Raw genomic sequence first — 19315 nt, forward strand, 5'->3', positions numbered from 1 at the left:
TCCCAAGTCAAAAGATGTGAACTAAGGTGAAACAAAAGCATGAACTCACAGACTTCACAAAACCAAACATTTTTGGCACTACCGACAACTTTCAATAGCCTGATCCTTCTTTAACATTGTCTAAGTAACTTAAAATTAAATACTACAATGCAGTTTAGCAGATATTATAAACAGCAGCCTGTTACAGATGGAGGTGACTAATATTGTCACATTCTGAAAACATAAAATATGGTATCTTTGAAAGGTGCTGTGCCAGCTACCAGACAGATTTCCTACAGAGGTCTTGGCATACGTCCTCCTGGGAACAAAAAGAAAGCAAGTCTAAAGTGATGACACTTGGGCTTAAAGAATAGTAAATTTTATTCTTCCATGTAACTTATTTACATGCAAAATATGTATGTCCTTTCCGTAATGCATTTTGAATCATCTTCTCCTTTTCTCTTTGGTTCTTAGTATCTCTGTTCTCTTTACCTGCACATCTGCAGGTTTGTTTGTTTTTTTGTGTGTTCTTTTTTTCCCCTCTGCTCATCATTGTTCTTCCGTTTCTCCCATCCATCTGGGAGACTGCTGACTCAGTTTTTCTGAAGGACAGCAAGCATGGGTACGCTACTCTTCTAGCAGACATCTTATGGAAATATTTCTCTCCTAGAAAAAAAACTAACAAGGCAGAAGTCCTAGGAATAGGGTATATTTCTCTCGGTGAACTCTATTCTACTATGAGAAAGACCTCTCAAATAGGAATGAGGTTATTTGGTTACACTCTGATCTTTACCTGACATTTGCTTGACCTTTTCCAGACATCAGTTACACTTCTCATTAGAGACTAAGCTGTCAAAAATACCTCAGACTAGAGAAAAAAATAAAGATCCTTTAAATATTGCCATTCTTACTGTAACAACTGTAATAAGAAAATATTTGCAACATCATAATAAATTAACTACAAATTCTCCATTAATCACACATTGGAGTCAGTATTTGTGAAAGCAATCAATCAGCACAGTCCTCCTTTGATCCTGATTTCCTGAACAAGTAAGAAGGATCCAGGAAAGATCATGATTCTGCCAATGCACCATGAAAAATGAAAGAGTTTAATATTTAAGCGCCTGTTTTTAACCAACAGTGGCTAACATTTTTCTTTCAATTAGAGGACACAAATCAATATATGAGTAAGTGCATAATCTGTGAGACAACAGCAATTGTATCTATTCACAATTAAGCAGAAAACGATGTCTCAATATTGCAATGTTTCCTTATGCAAGTAATCTAACTGTGAAGAATCTCAGCAATTTAAAAGAAATGTGTGATTCTACAAACACCTGATGTAACTGACCTATTCCAGGAGTAAAGAGAACAGAAAACAGTACCTAGCTCAGAATCCGTCCAACCAAATCATATGCTCCATCACAGCAACAACACAACTGCTGCACTGCTTCTACACTGCCTGGACTTCTTTTTCCTGCCCACCCCCCAGAAAATATTTACATAAAAATATAATTTTTCTCAGAGTGCTCAGTGTGATGTCAGCTCAATGGCACATGCCAACCATGGTTAGTGTACTTAAGCGTGAATTCTCATGTACCATGTCTAGTAGTCACAGGTGGAAAGCCAACTATGAACAGGGGGTGAAGAGCATTCAAGGTCGTTATAGCATCACAACCAGAGCAGCTCACCACAGAATGTTCTCTGAATCACACTGCACTAGTATTTGCATAGATATGTATAAGAGAAAAAGTGAAAAAGCACACTACCACCATATACACACACACCTCAGAGGTGCACTTGTTGATGGTGGAACACACAAATATCGGATAGATCGCATTTATATCCAAAGATGATTTCACATAAAATGTACTAACCTAGTACCAATACCAGCTAACTACTTTTGATCTGAGCACTGAAAATCTATACACTGGCATTTACATTTAAAAAGGGGGGGGCACAAAAACAATAAAGCAACTAATTGTTAATTCATAGCATGAGTCACAGGTATGCATGAGTTTAAAAAAAAAACAAAACAACACACTACAATAAAAGTGAAGTATTGCATTCCTAATGATGGAAGTCTTTTTGTAGCATTCAACTTGCATGCTTCTCTAGTTTGTTTTGCATCTGGTGGACTTGACTGCTGCAACACATCATCCAACTGTGCTTAGAAATCTCTAGAATAAATTTACTGCTTTTCTCCTCTCCAATAGCTCATTGTCCTTTCAGCAAAAACAACAAAAATCAAGTAGTTGATTATTAGTTCAGAGTTTATTACACAGTATACCAGTTGAAACAATGTTGCTATGTATTTAATAATATTTTCTGAAAAAGAGGGAAAAAAAGACTATTTCACTTTTTTCCTGAAAGCTTACACATCTTTATGAAGCTAAAAATGATTGCCAAACACTCTTTCCAGCATTAGCTATTATTTAGGAAATACTGCTCAAAACAATTATACAACAGTGTGTCCTTTCCATAGGAACGATTTCTTTAACACCTTAAGTCCATCCCCCTAGCCGTTGGTATCTATAAGCACTGACTTTAACAAATGATTCTGTATCTACATGCACAGCTAAATTTTAATTTAAAAAAAAGTTACACTGTGTGTGGTCAACAAGACTATTTTTAAGCTGATGGTCAACCACTGCAAAATTACATGTACTAAGATTTAACTTCTGATAAACAGATTAACCCCAGAGTTGAAGAAGTTTTTCCCCCATTGAGACTTCAATGGTTCCTATAAAAGCAGGATGTTCTTTAGCAAATGCAAATACTCAGATTACACATTGCTTTCACAACCAGCCTGCATTGGTTATGGAGGATTTTCTAGGTTCTACAAAAAAAACTCTTTATAAAACAGGGCAACACGTACAATGGGAAACATTTTTCCTAATGTATTTTGGTATGTTTGTCTACATGTAAACTGATGTTTTAGAATCACTCAGTACCATCCATGGAACAGGTGAGTCAATTGGTATTATACAGCTCTGCACAAGGATAGCTTAAATGCACTACAGCAGCTCAGTACCTTCAAGAGCATAGCTCCATTTTTTCCTTTTAGTCTCTTACAATCATGTACAAACTGAATCAAACTATAGTACACATTTTTCACTTAATTATAATGCAGTACTACCCAGACAGTCTGAAAAATAGATGTGAAGATTTCACAGGCCTGACCCTGCATCTTGCTCCTTACACTTCAAAAGTAATTTCGAAGCATCATTTTCATTTGCAGAATCAGATGAAAACAAATATTTGAAGTTATTCACACATTTAAGCATCATGTTTTAAAAGTAATACACTGTTTCCTTCTGCTCCACATTATTAGGTGATAATATTTCCAAAAAAGTTACCAAAGTTCCAGTACTGAAGTTAAATGCTTGGTAGCAATAAACTCTTCTATTAACAAGATTAAATGGAATTTCCCCCCCACGGCCTTCCTGATTAGGCTACTACACACAAACATTATGTTATTATGCAACATATTTTGTTGTAGTGGATATTATTTAGAAGTTTATATTCATATGTGTTTTTTAGGTTCTCCCTACAGAAAGCAAGTTTTTTTCCTGGTGAGTAATTAGAATTGTGTTTCGAATTCCTACTAGCTGTTCTCTAGTCGGGAGCAAGGAACCTGTAAACATGCACACCAATCACTTCGAAAAACCCTGACCTCACCTACAGAAACTTGTAACAGTCATGAGAAGAGATTTTCTCTTCTTTTTATTTGGGGCAGACAGCACAGATAGCTATAAATACATTACTTAGCCTTTTGCTTTCCTCGCTCATCAGAAAGGCCATCTATGTAATGAATTGTCCAATCGTAAACTGGCATTACGTAAGCATATAAAATAAATCCAATCCAAGCATGTATGAAGACATACACCATCAAATGCCAGGCTGCAAACATAAGGCTAGTGAACTTGCAAATCTCTTAATGTTTTGCTAGCTATTAGCTGTGCATGAAGAGATAGTCGGTGTGCCCTCTCTACCCTGGCTGCATGCACAAAGATTTACAAGTCACCACCTGCTGACAAACTGCACACCTTTTAAGAAGCCTGTGAGCTTTGCAAATCTGATTTGTGGACTGCAAGACATAACATAGACCTCCTTCCATTGTTTGTAAACAATTGCAATATGTTTTGTGATATGTCACTATCCCTGGAAAAATAAAACCTTCAACTCAGCATAAGGTGTAGACCTCCATTACTATAAAATGTTAGTTTCCACCACTATCATCCAGTCATTGCTTTGTTTCCTTGTGGCTGCAAGTTAAAGCAACTTCCAGTCATAAAAAGTTATTTGCCTCTTCACCACCATGAATCATACCACAAATACTGATGAAAATGTATTTTCCTTGGAAAACAGTCTGTCTAGACTACTCAAAATGAATGTACAATACCTATACGGGCTCTGTCATTTAAAGTTATTAAAATAGTGCTTAGTATTTTACTTCTGTAAATAAAATGAACATCTAGCTACTGATTATATTTCTGCCTCGATCGTATTGCACTTGCTGCAATGCAGCCTAGTAACCCATTTTTACCATCTGTGGAATACCAAGAATGTTGTGTTTAAAAAGTTTCTGGTCCCACTCTATCTCCTCCACCTTGAAAAGAAAACAAGACTTAATTTTTTTCTTTCCCTTCAGCAATGCCAATTCTAATATTAACAGAACATTATGTTCAGTAACTGGACAATAATTCTGGTTTTGGAAGATAAGGGTCTAGGCAAAAGATCAACTTCTTTTTTTTTTTTTTTTTTTTTGCCACAAAGGAGAATGTGCCTCAAAACAAACAGGAAAAAAAACATGCTTTGCAAATGAAAAGTTACAAGTGAATTAGAAGGGAGCTGGAAGCAATTGTTAGACAACGAAATTAGTCTCTAACATGAACTAAGTTCTAACAAGATCTCAGAATGGTAGATTCCAAAGATTGTATTTGTGCATTTACCACGAAAAGAGTCAGTTGGACAGTCTACTGCCTACCATGAAATCAGTTTCATACTGACTCTGATTCATGCAGCACTAGCAAAAGCTTATTAAATACAGTGACTGGACTGTCCTCTTTACCTTCTGTTATTTTACTTGCACAGTTTTATTTTTAGAAAGAAAAAATAAAGTACATTAATTTCTTTAAAAACTTATCTATTGAAGTCTAAAGGCATAATAAATGGGACTCCTGTTATAACCCCAGAAGTAGCAAAAACACATGCTTGAGATTACTCTCCTATGTAAAGTAAAACATATGTAAGTGGTTGCAGACTTGGGAATTGCATTTATAAGCTTCCTACATGCATCAGGATGTAAAATCTTTTTTTTTTTTTTTTTTTGGTTCAACCTAAAAGTTGAGTCTAAATCTAACCATGTCTCTTTAAAGAGCCTGCTCCAGCAAAATCAGCAAGTTTGAAGTCCTGGGGAGTCTCAACCTGGACTTAAACCATGCCAGGAAACCAAGAAAAATAACAAAAAAGACTGGCCACCCACTATGCGTTATTTGTGGCATCTAACCATATGACACACTACTACATGATACCTTGCACAGGTCTAAAAAATAAAAGGAAATGATTAAAATCTAAAGTACTAACCAAGATTATGACCAAACTTCTCAAATTATTTATTGTTACTATGATTGTTATTTTTGATGGCATACTGTAGACATCATTTCGTTTAAACCAAAATTTCCATTCAAGTGCTTACATTTTCTTTAGAAGAGTTAAATGATCTTTTTCTATGGAAAGGGTATCAGACTTTTTTCTACCTTGAACCATTTATATTGTATATTTGGGTAATAACAGATCATGGTCCTTTTGTAATAGGCAGAGATCAACAAATAAACTTACATTTGGCATAGTTACTTCCATAGCCACTTTAATACACAGCAACCGTTTTCATGTACATGTTTTTGGGCATTACATTTTTATACATATTTAAAGGTTACTTGCTTCTTCTCATCTTCTTGTTATGGTCCCTTCCATACCCCACAACATCAAGTATGCCCAGAGCATGGAAGAAGAGGAATGAACCTGATGTCCTCTGGCACAAATCTTGACACTTTTTCCCTTCTACGCTGGCAGTAGAAAGAATTATCATTAAGAAGAGATTGAGAGGCACGAGGCATTTCTCTCCCAGCACAAAACTGTTAAAGGAAAGGATGCTGCAGAATGAAAGAGTTTCATAGCTTGTATCTCAAAGGCCACAGTTATAGACAGCCCCCTCCCTTTCCATCAGAATCATGCTCATGTACCTGGAGAGTCTGGAATTTGTGACACAGCTGTGATAATCATAAGGTTTGAAGGATGTCACGGTGAGCTTTTATATAATTTTAACTACTTGGATTTTGATACAAACATGCAACAGTTTATCCAAGGACATGCAGATGCCTCACATTCTTTTTGCCTGGATCATCCTCCAGTTCCCTTCCATCCCCCATCCATCTTCACTTTCTCTGCATGAAGAACGACAGCACTCTTGGACATCTGCAGAAGACTCTTTAGAAAGGGCACTTCCTCAGTAAAAGTGAAAACAACTAAATATAACATAGAAGAAATTTAAGATACTCTATCTTTGGGAAGCTGTCTGCATTAAAAGACTTGTTTGCCCTGTTCTTCCCATCTTGATCTTGAAGTCCTGGTTGGGGAAAAACAAAAAACAAACAACAACAACAAAATCTTTCTGCAGTCATATCCCATAATACCATAATGTAATCTTAAATGTAAAGGTATCCTTTATTTCTTCTCCTGCTTCTCCTTCATCACAACCACAAGACTGGAAAGAAGCATGTGGCCCACACTATACAAATCATTGGAAATAACCCCAGCATCCTGTCCAAAGCCTAGCGGCAGGTTATGAAATAAAGACTGGCTCCTCTCTGATATAGAGTGAAGCTAGTAACACAGGCACCAAGCAGATGCCGCAATGTCAGACCATCAGAACTATGATGGCCCGGTTCGTGCTAGAGCTTCCCATGCAGCTGCTGATTCAGCATAGGATATGAGAGCAGAGTAGAAACACCACAGCCTTTTTACCTAAAGAAAGAGACAGGGACTAGTTTTGTACCCATAATAGAAAAACTATTTTTTTCCACACCTTTACCTTTACAGTAAACCAATGGTCACCATGTTAAATCTACAGATATTTCTGTAAGTTTTGATTCACGTGTATTCATGCCCTGCCTCATTATGAATCTTTCGGACATATTTGCTGGTAGGGTAGGGTATAGCAAAGAGAAAAGTAGGAAGGAAGGGAGGGAGGGAGGAAAGGGCTTACAGAACACTGTGTTTAAAAGTCCACCGAAATACAGACACTGCTGTTCATTTTAAGCCTCAACCAAAGTAACCAGAAACCATTCTAATTAAATAGACATCAGCAAACTCCCATTTCCTTTGTGCTTCCAGTGGATATCAATCCACATTTTAAAACCACTATGCATGTGTCATAAATCAGCAACATCTTGGCAAGCTATGCTAGAAAGCCTCCAAATTGCAGGAGCAAGAAAAAAGAAGTAAAAACACCAAAAAAACCCTACACACACACACACACAAAAAAAAAAAGCTATACACAATGCCCAAGAGTAGTATCAGCAACTAGAAAAAGGAACCCTACAAGGTATCCCACTGATCTACTTGTTACCATTTAAGGATAGATGGACACCATTTAAGGATAGATAAGCTCAGATTAGTCTCTTTCTTCGAAGGACCTGAATGACTGGCATCAACCCTAAAAGTCACTGTCTCTGCCTACCAGTACAGCAATTAAAAAGAATTTCCATGAACATCAGGGAAACATCAGTTTTGATCATCAGGGCAATCAACACCACACTGTTGGAAAGCGCTAGCTTTTTTCTGTCACTGTTACAAAGTCTGTTTTCTATTACATCCAATTCAAGCATGTCAGACAGGTGAACCTCTCAAGGTAGCACAGTTTAAACTAGTCAATCACTGCAGAAGCAACAGGAATCATGTGGAGAATCAAGCCCAAAGTAGGAGGGGAAAAAAAAAAGGGAAAAGGGTAGGTATAAAGGGCCACTGGACTCAAACTCAGTAGGAAATTTACATCAGAATTAGGAAAAGGGTGGTGTTTTTTTTTGTTGGTGGTGGTGTTTTTGTTTGTTTGTTTTTTTATAAGAAAGCAAGAGTGGAGTTTCCTATGTTCGGACACAAGATTGAACAACTACAATTGCTAGTGGTGTCAGGAGTCTAGAAGTGATTCAGGTCCTCCTCAGGCTTCTGTTCTCAGGTTAAAAGCTCCATCCACTCTCCCCACCCCTCCTTTTTTCTCATTAGCGTAAGAAAATATTGTATTTAAATAGTGTCCCTTGTCCTAAACCTGCCTTTTGTCAATGCATTTAAACTTCCTCTCCTCAAACCTCATTCCGCTCCAGGTGTTACAAAATAAGAGAAAGAAATTAAGGCACACGTAAAGTTTCCATATTAATACTAGAAGTCACAGCCAAGCCATGTGAACGAACCCAGAGGTATCATGCTGAAAACAATGCAGCACTGACATTTACTCAGAATGACAGTTATTGCTGTCTTACATAGATGCAGTTTACTGTGCTAGACAGGCCAGGCACAGTGATGAAAAATCCAGGCCCTCGAGGAGCACGGCAGCCCTGCACAGGGAGTTTGTGCCTCACACACTGCACAAGATTCAAAGCGTGCAAGTCCCACTACGTAGTACAAGAGTTAACCCCACAGCTGAAGAACTGCAGGCAGAGGCAATACTACATACACAAGAGCTGAAGAGAATTCAGCGTTTGCGAACTCATGACAATTCTGACCTGTAGTAGTCCAGGTTTGGCTTTTTCCTTTCTGTGGACAGCTGAAAGAGGTGTAAAAACTGGCTCCTATTTTGCAGTTCCTGAAAAAAAGCCAAAGAACAAAGACCTGGAACAAAGACCTGAACCAAAGGACACCCAAGTCCTTCCACTGCCTTTAATGGATTTTGGATCAAACTGTGAAGACAGAGATCCTTCCCATCCACCAAAGGTGACATCATGGTGACATACCTAAGAAGGGTGAAACTTGCATGGCTGTCATCTTTGCAGTAGATGTTCTTAAGACAGACATTTAATTAAAAAGCTGTGAAAATATTCACCAAAAACACAGCACAGAGAGTAGTTCTAAAGTTAAAACCGTCGTACAGACAGGACTGAAGGTGTTGTGTTGTGTTTTGTTTTTTTTTCTACACCTGGTAACTTAAAATCACCCAGCAGCAAAAATGCCTAAGTCCTCCCTGTACCATTAACTAGCAAAGGGACAACTGTCTGTCATTAGAAAACCTCATACTTGCCTCATAGCATAGATGTTTCTGAGAGATGCTCACAGTCACCTTTCAAAAGTACCCAGACTCACATTTAATTTTGAAAAAAAAATTAAAGATTAATGAGTTTAACACAAAGAAACAAAACAAAACAAAAAAAAAACAATACCAAGAGAACAAACCAATTGCTTAAAACTTTCCTTTTTGGTAAAGTAGTAAAATGCTCTGAGCTACAATAATTAGGGGATAGCAAAACTCTAAAAACGCAGGATTTTTTAAAGCTATGGAAACATGAGACTAAAATCCCAATACAAGTGCAAATAGCAGTTTATGTCTACCAGATAGTGTATCAACTGATTGTTAGGGCATACACTCTGCAAATGCTACAAAGACCATGAATGTCCCAATATTATTTTTACAGATTGGAAAAGCACAAAGGCCAAAAACAACACCAATAACTCAAATAAAAAACTCTTGCTTATGTTTACATAAAAGTTTGATGAGTATAATATATTCGTCACACTCCCACAATTATTCCCCGAAAATACTATAAATATTATTTTGACAATGTAATTATAGTTTTTACTTTAACAGTGGCAGCAAAGTACTGGCACCATTTCCCTACACAAAAAGCCTAGACAGACAAAGCAAAGATCACACATGGAAACTGGCAACTCTTAAGATCAGGGCTGCCTCTTATTTATACGACAAAAAAAAGTCTGTTTAAATTAGAGCCTGGTTTATTTAGATTGTAGAACATAAGTAGCTTAATTGTGCTACGAGTAAGCAAAAGGAAACCCCAAACAAAAAAATAAATAAATGGAGGTGAAGATTTTTAAATTCTCTTTTCCTCTGAGCAACTAAGGCCTGTTCCATTCATGGTGCTTTTGGGAAATTAACCCCATGGATTGTGAACCCATTCAGGAACCTCTCTTTCCCACTTCCTCTCCCTTGAAAGAAAAGCTAATATGACTATGTGCTTAAATTGATAAATGTCAGCTATCAACAATTCAGTATTTTTGACCCTGCGTGACAAGTAAAATGGTTCAAGTTTTGTAAGCATCTACTCTCTTGTTCCATGTAAATCAGCACATATCTGACTTGCACAACAAATCTGCAGCATATTCATTTCCAAGATTTGCTCACAAAAAAAAAAAAAAAGAAAGAAAGAAACCACAAAACAAACAAACCCAACAACACACACACAGTTTGTCTACTCCTCCAGAGATAAATATAGAGGGCATTGATGTAGGAAGAGAGGAAGGATTAGCTTTAAGAAGGACAGGCCTGTTGGTTTAAATTTAGTAGCTATTGTGTTTGAGAATCGCCAGGATACAATTGAGAAGTTGCATCTTCTCCAACTGTAGTTACATTACAATCAAATCCATATAACCAAGTCTGTGTGGAGACGCCTGATGTTAAAACAGCGAGAAGAGGGGGAAAAAAAAAAAAGGTGTCTCAGTTTATAGGCAATAAAAGTTAACAATGGTTTCCCAAATGCACTGGGTGAGCACTGGATCTTTGCTCTACTATTAAGTCTGTCCAGTAAAATTTCACTGCTGCCTTACGCTTTCCAAGCATATTTAAAAAAAATATTTATTTTTCATATATAATATAAAATGCAATCAGTAATTTGGAAATTAAACCGTTCAGTGCAATGCGATTAAAGAACTACAGAAAGCAGTGAAAGCAGAACGCAAATTTTTTAAAGACTAAAACAGGGACATGAAAGATACAGAACAGGAAATAAAACAGAAGCACAATAGATAAGAGACAAACTTCTTTGGTCAATATAGGCATACGGTAAAAAATATTTAGACTCTGTATTTGACTGTTCTGTTTCTCTTTCCTATTAAAGTACATTGTTGAATGACCAGTAATTCCAAATTATGAGGTATAGGAAAAAAACGAGAAAGTATCAAAAATAAGCCATAGTTTATTAAAACTCTTAGGTCAGTTATGTAAGCCCTAAATGTCCTGATTTTCAAACTAATTGTTTCTGCACATGAACTAGTCGGATACTTTCTGAAAAAGTCTGAGTATTTACTTCCAGCTCATTTTCCTATTGCCAAGATATAATATTTTTAATGGGACCAAAAAAACTTCTGCTGAGGTGGACTGGCTTGCAGGGGAAGAAAATAAATAAGTAAATAAATAAATAGATTAATAAAAATTGACAAAATTCCAAGAGCAATTAAGGACACAGGACAGCCCATATAAAAATGTAAAAAGGAAAACCAATTTAGTGTTCTTTGGCAGATTTGAGAATGTCACCTTCCTCTGCTTTTCCATACCCTTGAAATTAACCAGTCTCTGTTTTTCAGTGCAATTCCGATTTCCAAATGGCTGACTGCAGATTTAGGAATGGGTTAGAAGAAAGAAACAGCTCATGTTTAATTTTACTCTAATAGAGGACAGAACTAAAAGGTTTATTTCTTCTCGCCTTTCTTGAGGAAGTAGAAATCAATTGAATCAGTAACTGATACTAATTTATTTTTGTTTTCAGGAATACTTTTGCAAAGATAACAACTGTAAGTTTCTTGCTTTATTCTCAAATTCTCTTCAAGAAAAAAATAAATGATTAAACAATCTGTTCTATAAGCCCTTGAAAATGACTTCCATTTAAAAACTTTTTAAAAAAGGATAAGATATCCAGTGCAGCTCATGGGAATTTTTGATCTCCTCTTCCCCACTTCTTTCTAGGGATCCCTCATAACTAAATGTCAACAGGGTTTTCCATCCTACTTGGACATGTACAGCTTATAATTAAGTGGCGTTTTAACACAACATGTCCTCACCTTTATAAAGAAATTACACAGAAATTCTTTGATTACAAATAAGTCAAATCTCTCTTGCTCAATAGTGTGACGTTCTCTTTCTGCAGACCTCAGGAAAAGGGTTTTGTTTTGTTATTTCACTAAAGATGAAATCCTTCCATCCCATCTGGCTTTTGCAAGAAATAATGCACCTGGGAGCTATACATAGCCTAGGTTACATTACTACTTATTCTTCTAGCACACACACCCTTATGCATTTGTTTTGTTTGTTTTTTTAATCTATGAAGGAGCGATGCTTTAATTTCTACAGTGTTCCAAACTCAAAGGTTACTTATTGCCATTTATTCTGCAAAGTAGTTCTCTTCAGCACTGACAGATTAAAACATACTAAAGTACTTTCCAACGCACTTTCTTCCTACACTATGATGAACGCAAAAGGCAGCAACGGGTCAAGAGCAACTGGTTTTTTTGATTAAATGAAAGAAAATACATATGATGGCTGATCAGGTCCAAATCACTCCGAGCACCAAAAGAACACTGACTGAAGCTGAACCCAAGCAATTATAAATGCTGGTGGCAGGCAGAGGGAAAAAAAAAAAAAAACATCAAAACAAAACAAAACCAAAAAAAAAAAGAAAAGCTCACACACCAAAGATTTCAGATTCAGTGTGGTGGTCTTTACCTGAACAGCACCACAGGCCTTCTCCTCTTCTGCTCAAAGCAAGAAACATTTCTTTATAGTTCCCCTGCAAGTACGTGGCATTTGAGGGTACTTTAAAACCATTTCAAACAAGATATTCTGTATTTCCCCCACACCTACCCTCAAGAATAGACGTGTGAACAGGTGTTAGACATTTTATAGTCATATTGCTAAACATCCTACCAGAAAATGCTCAAGTTACTATAGTAAGTGCAGTATTAAAAGTCTACATAGAGTCGTCTTTCATCACTGTCTTTACAGGAATGTTTTAAGTGCTGTTCTGAATAGAGCAGCTATAGCAGCTTAGCTACATCTGAGTGCTTTTCAGAAACTTGGAAGCAAAGACAAATTCCTGTACAAGGATCTGACCTCATCATCCACTATAATTTACCCTGCATTTCTGGATGTGACATTAAGATGAGCAAGCAAACCTTCATACCACAGCTAACACATCTAGACACAGATTTTGACAGAACTCTCCAGGTGTACCCATGACAACTGCTGTTAATACTCTCCTGTTAATGCATGTTTATGCAAACAACGCTGGTTGGTTAAGACCCGTACAAACTTCGAGGCATGGCATCAACTCAGCATACCAATAACAATACCTATGCTACTTGGTTTAAAGCTAGCCCGAGCATCACCATCAGCCTGGAAATGAGGAATGCAGGTCTAAGGCTCAGAGCACCTCTCTCAGGCACACACGAACAGTGCAGCATTGCTCAGTGGCTGACACAGTGCTGTTACACTCAGTTCTGCTCCAAGTACAATCAGCTCATTCAGAGAACCTGCACAACAAATTGTCCCTCACAGGGTAGCAATCAGGCAGTGCCTTTTCATCCAAGAGGACAGCAAAGTATTTTGGCAGTTAAATATTTTTAGGCAATTAGGTTGGAATTCAAAGCACATTCTTCAGCATCTGCAATATTTTGAAGTGGTGAAAGGTTTGAGATGTATTTACAAACAATAAGATTAAAGCACCTTCTGTCAAAAAAAAAAAAGTCACTGAAAGGATCAGCCTATTGAACATAAGTTTGCTTCAAAACAGGCATGCCCTCACTGCAATTTATCCAGGAGAAACAAAACAAAAAAAAAAATCCCTTTTTTCCCAGATTTCAGAGATGAATCCTACATCCAGATTTCACTCTAGAATCTGAAGATACATCATCCTGACAAACCTCAATATACCTTCCCACAGGTCTGCTAGATTTTATTGGAAAGCTTTAAGATTTGCCATAGGAAAAAGGAAAAAAAAATCTCCCAACCAAACCAAGACACATGCTATGAAGTGAAGGAGATTTTCTATTTGGGCTTCTGACAAGGGTATTTCCTATGTCTGCTGCAATCCCTAACATACTGAACTATTTCTTAGCTCTTAAGAGATCTGGGTCTGCTTAAGTTCAGTTAAAGTTCATCTGGCAGCTTCATCAGCCTGCTCTTCTGGCTAGTGTTCTTGGTCTTTGTACCCACAGCAGAAAAAAGCTTGTTATGATGAAGCTATTTTTTAAAATAAATAAATAAATAAAACAAAAGAGATGTGGAGAGGGTACTATGGAAATGCTACTAAACCTATACTCTGTAGAGATATTTTTTTCACAAGACTATTTAGTAAAAATTTGAAGAATTTATTACCTATTTCTTGGAAGATCATGTCTCAGATCAGTTAATCAGGAAACAAATGGACCCTCTTGCATACAGAATTTCCACAAGTAAGTATAGTTCCCGTATTTTCAATCACTATTCAAATTAATTCTCAACTGGGAACAGGAGGGCAACATTTGTGATCTCATCTGTCTTCCCACCAGCAATGTCCAAGCTTCACAATCTAAAAAGTTAAGTGCCACCTTACACAATCTCCCACTTCCTAAGTTCATTGCATACAGTTTTAAGAACACCAAGGACCAGTTTTCAGATACTGCCGATGAAATACATCACTTCCATTTCTCTCTGCATGACTAGGAAGTTCTGTCTCTAAGAGAGAAGGAGGGAGGACTGCCAGAGCATTAAGAAAACAGAGCACAGTTACAAGTATGTGTGACTTATCTGACACAGATCTGTCTTAACCCTGCATAGAAGGGCTACAAATCACTAAACAGTTGTTTAGGGGCCTTGCCCTGCAACTCCCTACACTCATCTAATTGTTGGCTTTCACTGTGCTTGCTACTACTTAAAGAAGTTTCCCTTCTCCAATTGCAACAAAATATAAATTGATCAACACAAATTACAACTATGTAAATTAAGGAAATACAAGACAAATTAGGCTATGGAGTGCAACTAAAAGCGTGGGAATAAAAATGTTGTTTTTGCAGAGTTACATTGTTTAAAGGTAAGGAATGGGGTATTGAGATATGCTTGCAGTGATAAGAAAACTTAGCAGGCGACCTTGTAAAATACAGACAACCAGACTCCTTAGAACAATTAGGTGAAAATCACGGTGTTAAGTCAAGTCAGACAAGTGAAGAAACATTACCACTTCAAACAGTAAAAAAGTCAAAAGAAATTTGAAATTTAACAGGCCAGCAACTGAAGGCCATGCATTGTCTGTGAAGCATCAGATAGATTGTGAACCTGGATTACCCACTCACTGGGGAAACAGGGGAGGGTCCTGTCATCAAAAAGTACATAAACTGTGTTTTGGAACCAGTAGGTGCGCTCCTGCTTGTGGGACACCCGCCATTGCAATCGCAAATAAATTACTACTTCACTGAGATCCTCGCCTGAGCCTAAGTTATTGGCTATGGAGTGTTTCCCACAATTTGGGGGCTCGTCCGGGATCCAGTCACCTACCGGGGAGCCCCACTGCCACAGCAGCAGGAAGGCATGCCCTGCTGATTTCAGTGGTCCTGTGCATCGAAGGTGGCGGTTCTGGGGAGAGCTGACAGAGGGCCCAAGACTGATTAAAGAGGCAGGATCCATGAAGTAGTGGGGAAGGGAAGAAGGTAGGCACTCCAGGTTTAAGAATTGATCCGGTAACTCTGTGCACAGACCAAGGTAAGAAATATTAAGTATTGCCTTGGGGGTTGGGTGAGACTCTGTGTGATGTGTGATTGAGATGTACTTTTGTACGAAGCGAGTGTGGGGTCCTGATCCACGGTTCCATAGCTCCACAAGGGGCGCGGCTGGAGACAGATGAAGCGTGAGATAAGAAAGAGAAAGGAAAAGTCTCAGGAAATTTGGTGTATGGTAAGCCCTTGCATGGGGAAGTACTTGGCAGTACACCAGGGAATCTGGTAAACTCATAGGTGTGCGGTAGCCCTTGCTCGGGGAAGTGCTTGGCAGTACACCCCCATTTTCCAGAACCAGAACGTTAGTGTGTGGTACCCTGCAGGAGGGAAATTTCTGTAGCAGCACACTGACAAGGGCTAGGAAAAATGGGAAATATGAGTTCCAGGGGACAGGCAGATATCCCTGGGGGAGTGCCTACTGACACTTGACCTACTGACTCTTCCTGAAGAATGATAAGAAATTGGAAAAATGATCTCAAAATTAGAGGAGATGATTAAAAACAAAAATGGTTAAATATTGTGTATCAGTCTGGACAAAAGAACCAATTAAGGAAACAGCAGTATTTTGGCCAAAATATGGGCCTGATGAAAATTCAGGCTTTAAATTTATATGTAAACAATAAGATTCCTTTTTTTTTCAGAGGAGCCAAGTTATGCTCCCTGTAATCCTAATATTGCACCGGTGGCAGCAGCAGTCGCTCCAGGAAGGGAGACAGGGACTGCAATTAACGCTGTCCCTAGAGAAGAGCGTACTCTAGGCTCTGGTAAGAATTAGAACAAGGTAGAAGAGATATTGAGAATTTTGCCTTCCCTGATACTAGCAGTACTAACACTACCTGTGTATCCTCTTAGGTGAACTTCCCCCCTCCTTACCAGCAGAGAGGTTAGGAGTTTTAAGGAGATGAAGTCTTTAATTGAGGACCCCAACAGGCTAGCTGAACTATTAGACCAGTTCCTAGGACCTAACTTATACTCTTGGGGGGGGAATTATGTATATAAATATGTTGTTTACAGGGAAAGAAATGGAAATGATCAGGACAAGAGCTGCTATACAAAAATGGGAAAGAGCTCATCCTCCAGGACCTGGTGTAATACTGGCAGGGCAGAAATAACCACTTGCCGATCCTGGCTGGAATAATAATAGTGTGCAACACAGAAATCATATGAGAGACTTGGGGTCAGAATGAGAAAGTACTTGGGGATGAATCCTGAGGACCCGGTATCCCAAGGGCTCTTGAAAGTTCATTTTGTGATTAAAGCCTGGCAAGATACACAGAAAATGCTCCAGAAGGTGGGGGGATGTAGTGAACAGTCACTGGGGGGCCCTCCTGCGGGAGGCCCTGAAGGTGTGTGTCAGAAGGGGAGATGGGAAGGAAAAGCAGAGAGTGAAACTAACGGTATTGACAGTGTAGCAGGTAGTCAGGCAGAGGGTTGGAGAAAGAGGAAGAAAATCTTCAGGGGGAGTCAGGGCCAGGATGGAAAGGAGAGGAAGAGAGATGAAGGAATGGCAGGCAAGGAAAGCTACCTGTGTTGCGGCCTGAATCCTAGCAGGGACAGGCTTTGATGGGATGTTTTAAGTTTAAGTTTAAATTCCTTCAGGTAGGAATATCTGGAGTGGAAGAAGGAGGAGAGAAGGAAAATGGGATGAAATATGGTATACTGATATGTTGTTTCAGCATCCTGGAGGGAGAAAGGTATGGAATTAAGTTGGCCAATGACTGAGACTTTGGTGAAAGTACAGACTGGAGAAAGATAGAAAGAAGTGTTAATAAAGGTTATTGAAGGTGTTAAAGGTGTGGTATGTAGTGTTTGACAGAGCTGTTTGAAGTTGAATGAGCAAATGAGCAGGGAAAGAGGATGTAGGCATTATCTAAGTAACAGTCTAGAAGTTTTGGTATATTTGCTGTGGTGTTTGGTCAGCTTCCCAAGTATTGGGGAGGGACGGGGGGGGCAGCCTGCTCCACCAGGGGCCTCTCCACAGGCCGCAGGGGGGCTTCGGCTCTGGCGCCTGGAGCACCTCCTCCCCCTCCTTCTGCACTGACTTTGGTGTCTGCGGGGAGGTTTCTCGCTCCTCGGAAGCTGCTGTTGAGCAGCAGGTTTTTGTTTGTTTGTTTGCGTGGTTGTGCTCTCACAGAGGCACGGACTGTGTTGCTCATGGCTTGGCTCTGGGCAGCGGTGGGCCCCTTTGGGGCCGGATGAAATTGTCCCTTATCTGCCACGGGGAGGCTTCTCCTCGTGGGGGTTGCCATTGCAGCCCCCCCCAAACCTTGCCATCGAACCCAATACACTGGGGCAGCTAGGTCATTACTGGCCTGTAAAGTATCAGGGATTAAATTAACTAATGAAACCCTAAAAAGTAATGGGGGTAGAAGGGGCTGGGGTAACAGTGCCACTTTTGGGGGATACCAAGCTGAGACTAGGGGATAAAATGATCACTGGGCAATTATTGTATGTACCCAAGGCAGGGACTAACTTGCTGGGAAGGGATTTGATGATGAAATTGGGCATTCAAATAGTAAATTGTTAGACTGGAATAACAATGTTATTAATGGAGTGCTCTCAGGCCCTGAGAGCAAAGATATATTCACCTCTGACTGGAAAGACCCTGAAATGGGGCGGAAGCAACAATACAGATGGACAGTTTTACCTCAGGGGGTTTACAGGGCCACCGATTTATTTGGGCAAGTTCTAGAACAGATTTTGGGGCAATTCCAACCTCCCGAGGAGGAATTACTGTTACAAATATGTGGATGATCTTTTATTGTCAGGACAGGAGAAAACAGTTGTGAAGGAAGCTACTAACAAGCTATTCAACTTTCTGGGAAAGCAGGGCTTGGGAGTATTGAAAAATAAATTACAATATGTAGAAAAAGAAGTCAAGTATATAAGGCATCTAATGTCTGAGGAAAAACGAAGAATAAATCCAAAGAGGATTCAGGGAATTGTTGAAAACTAAGAAAGAACTAAAAAGTTTTAAGAGAAAGGGTTTTGTTTTTTTAAAGGAATCAGGAGCCACGAAGTCTGAAGGAAAATGGATACTCCCTGATGGGAGAGAAATGCTGAATAAAGCACCAATGAGGCAAATATTAATCGTTTTACATCAAGAGAGTCATTGGGAGGTGCAAGCAACGTGTGATGTTGTGCTAAGAAAGTATGTCTGTGTAGGAATATACACTTTAGTGAAGTAAATATGCAGAGGATGTACCATATGTCATAGGGTAAATAAAAAGGTCATCTGTAACCCACGTAGAGTGGGACGGGAGCCAGGGATTCGACCTTTCCAAAGTATATAGGTAGACTTTACTGAGTTACCTAAAGCAGGGAGACTTACAGAATCACAGAATCACAGAATCGTCTAGGTTGAAAGAGCCCTCCAAGATCACCTAGTCCAACCTCTGATCTAACACCAACAAGTCCTCCACTATACCATATCACTAAGCTCGACATCTAAACGTCTTTTCAAGACCTCCAGGGATGGTAACTCAACCACTTCCCTGGGCAGCCCATTCCAATGCCTAACAACCCTTTCAGTAAAGAGTTCTTCCTAATATCCAACCTAAACCTCCCCTGGCACAACTTTAGCCCATTC

At 38.9% G+C, this 19315-nt stretch overlaps 1 protein-coding gene across 2 annotated transcripts in view; it reads right to left on the reverse strand.

The window, feature by feature from the left end:
• The window catches only part of ATXN10 (ataxin 10), a 116050-nt gene that overhangs the window by 78818 nt on the left and 17917 nt on the right, over positions 1-19315 (reverse strand). The window lies entirely within an intron of this gene.

Source organism: Cygnus atratus, chromosome 1 (genome assembly GCF_013377495.2).
Source record: "Cygnus atratus isolate AKBS03 ecotype Queensland, Australia chromosome 1, CAtr_DNAZoo_HiC_assembly, whole genome shotgun sequence".
In the NCBI taxonomy this organism is placed as follows: domain Eukaryota; kingdom Metazoa; phylum Chordata; class Aves; order Anseriformes; family Anatidae; genus Cygnus; species Cygnus atratus.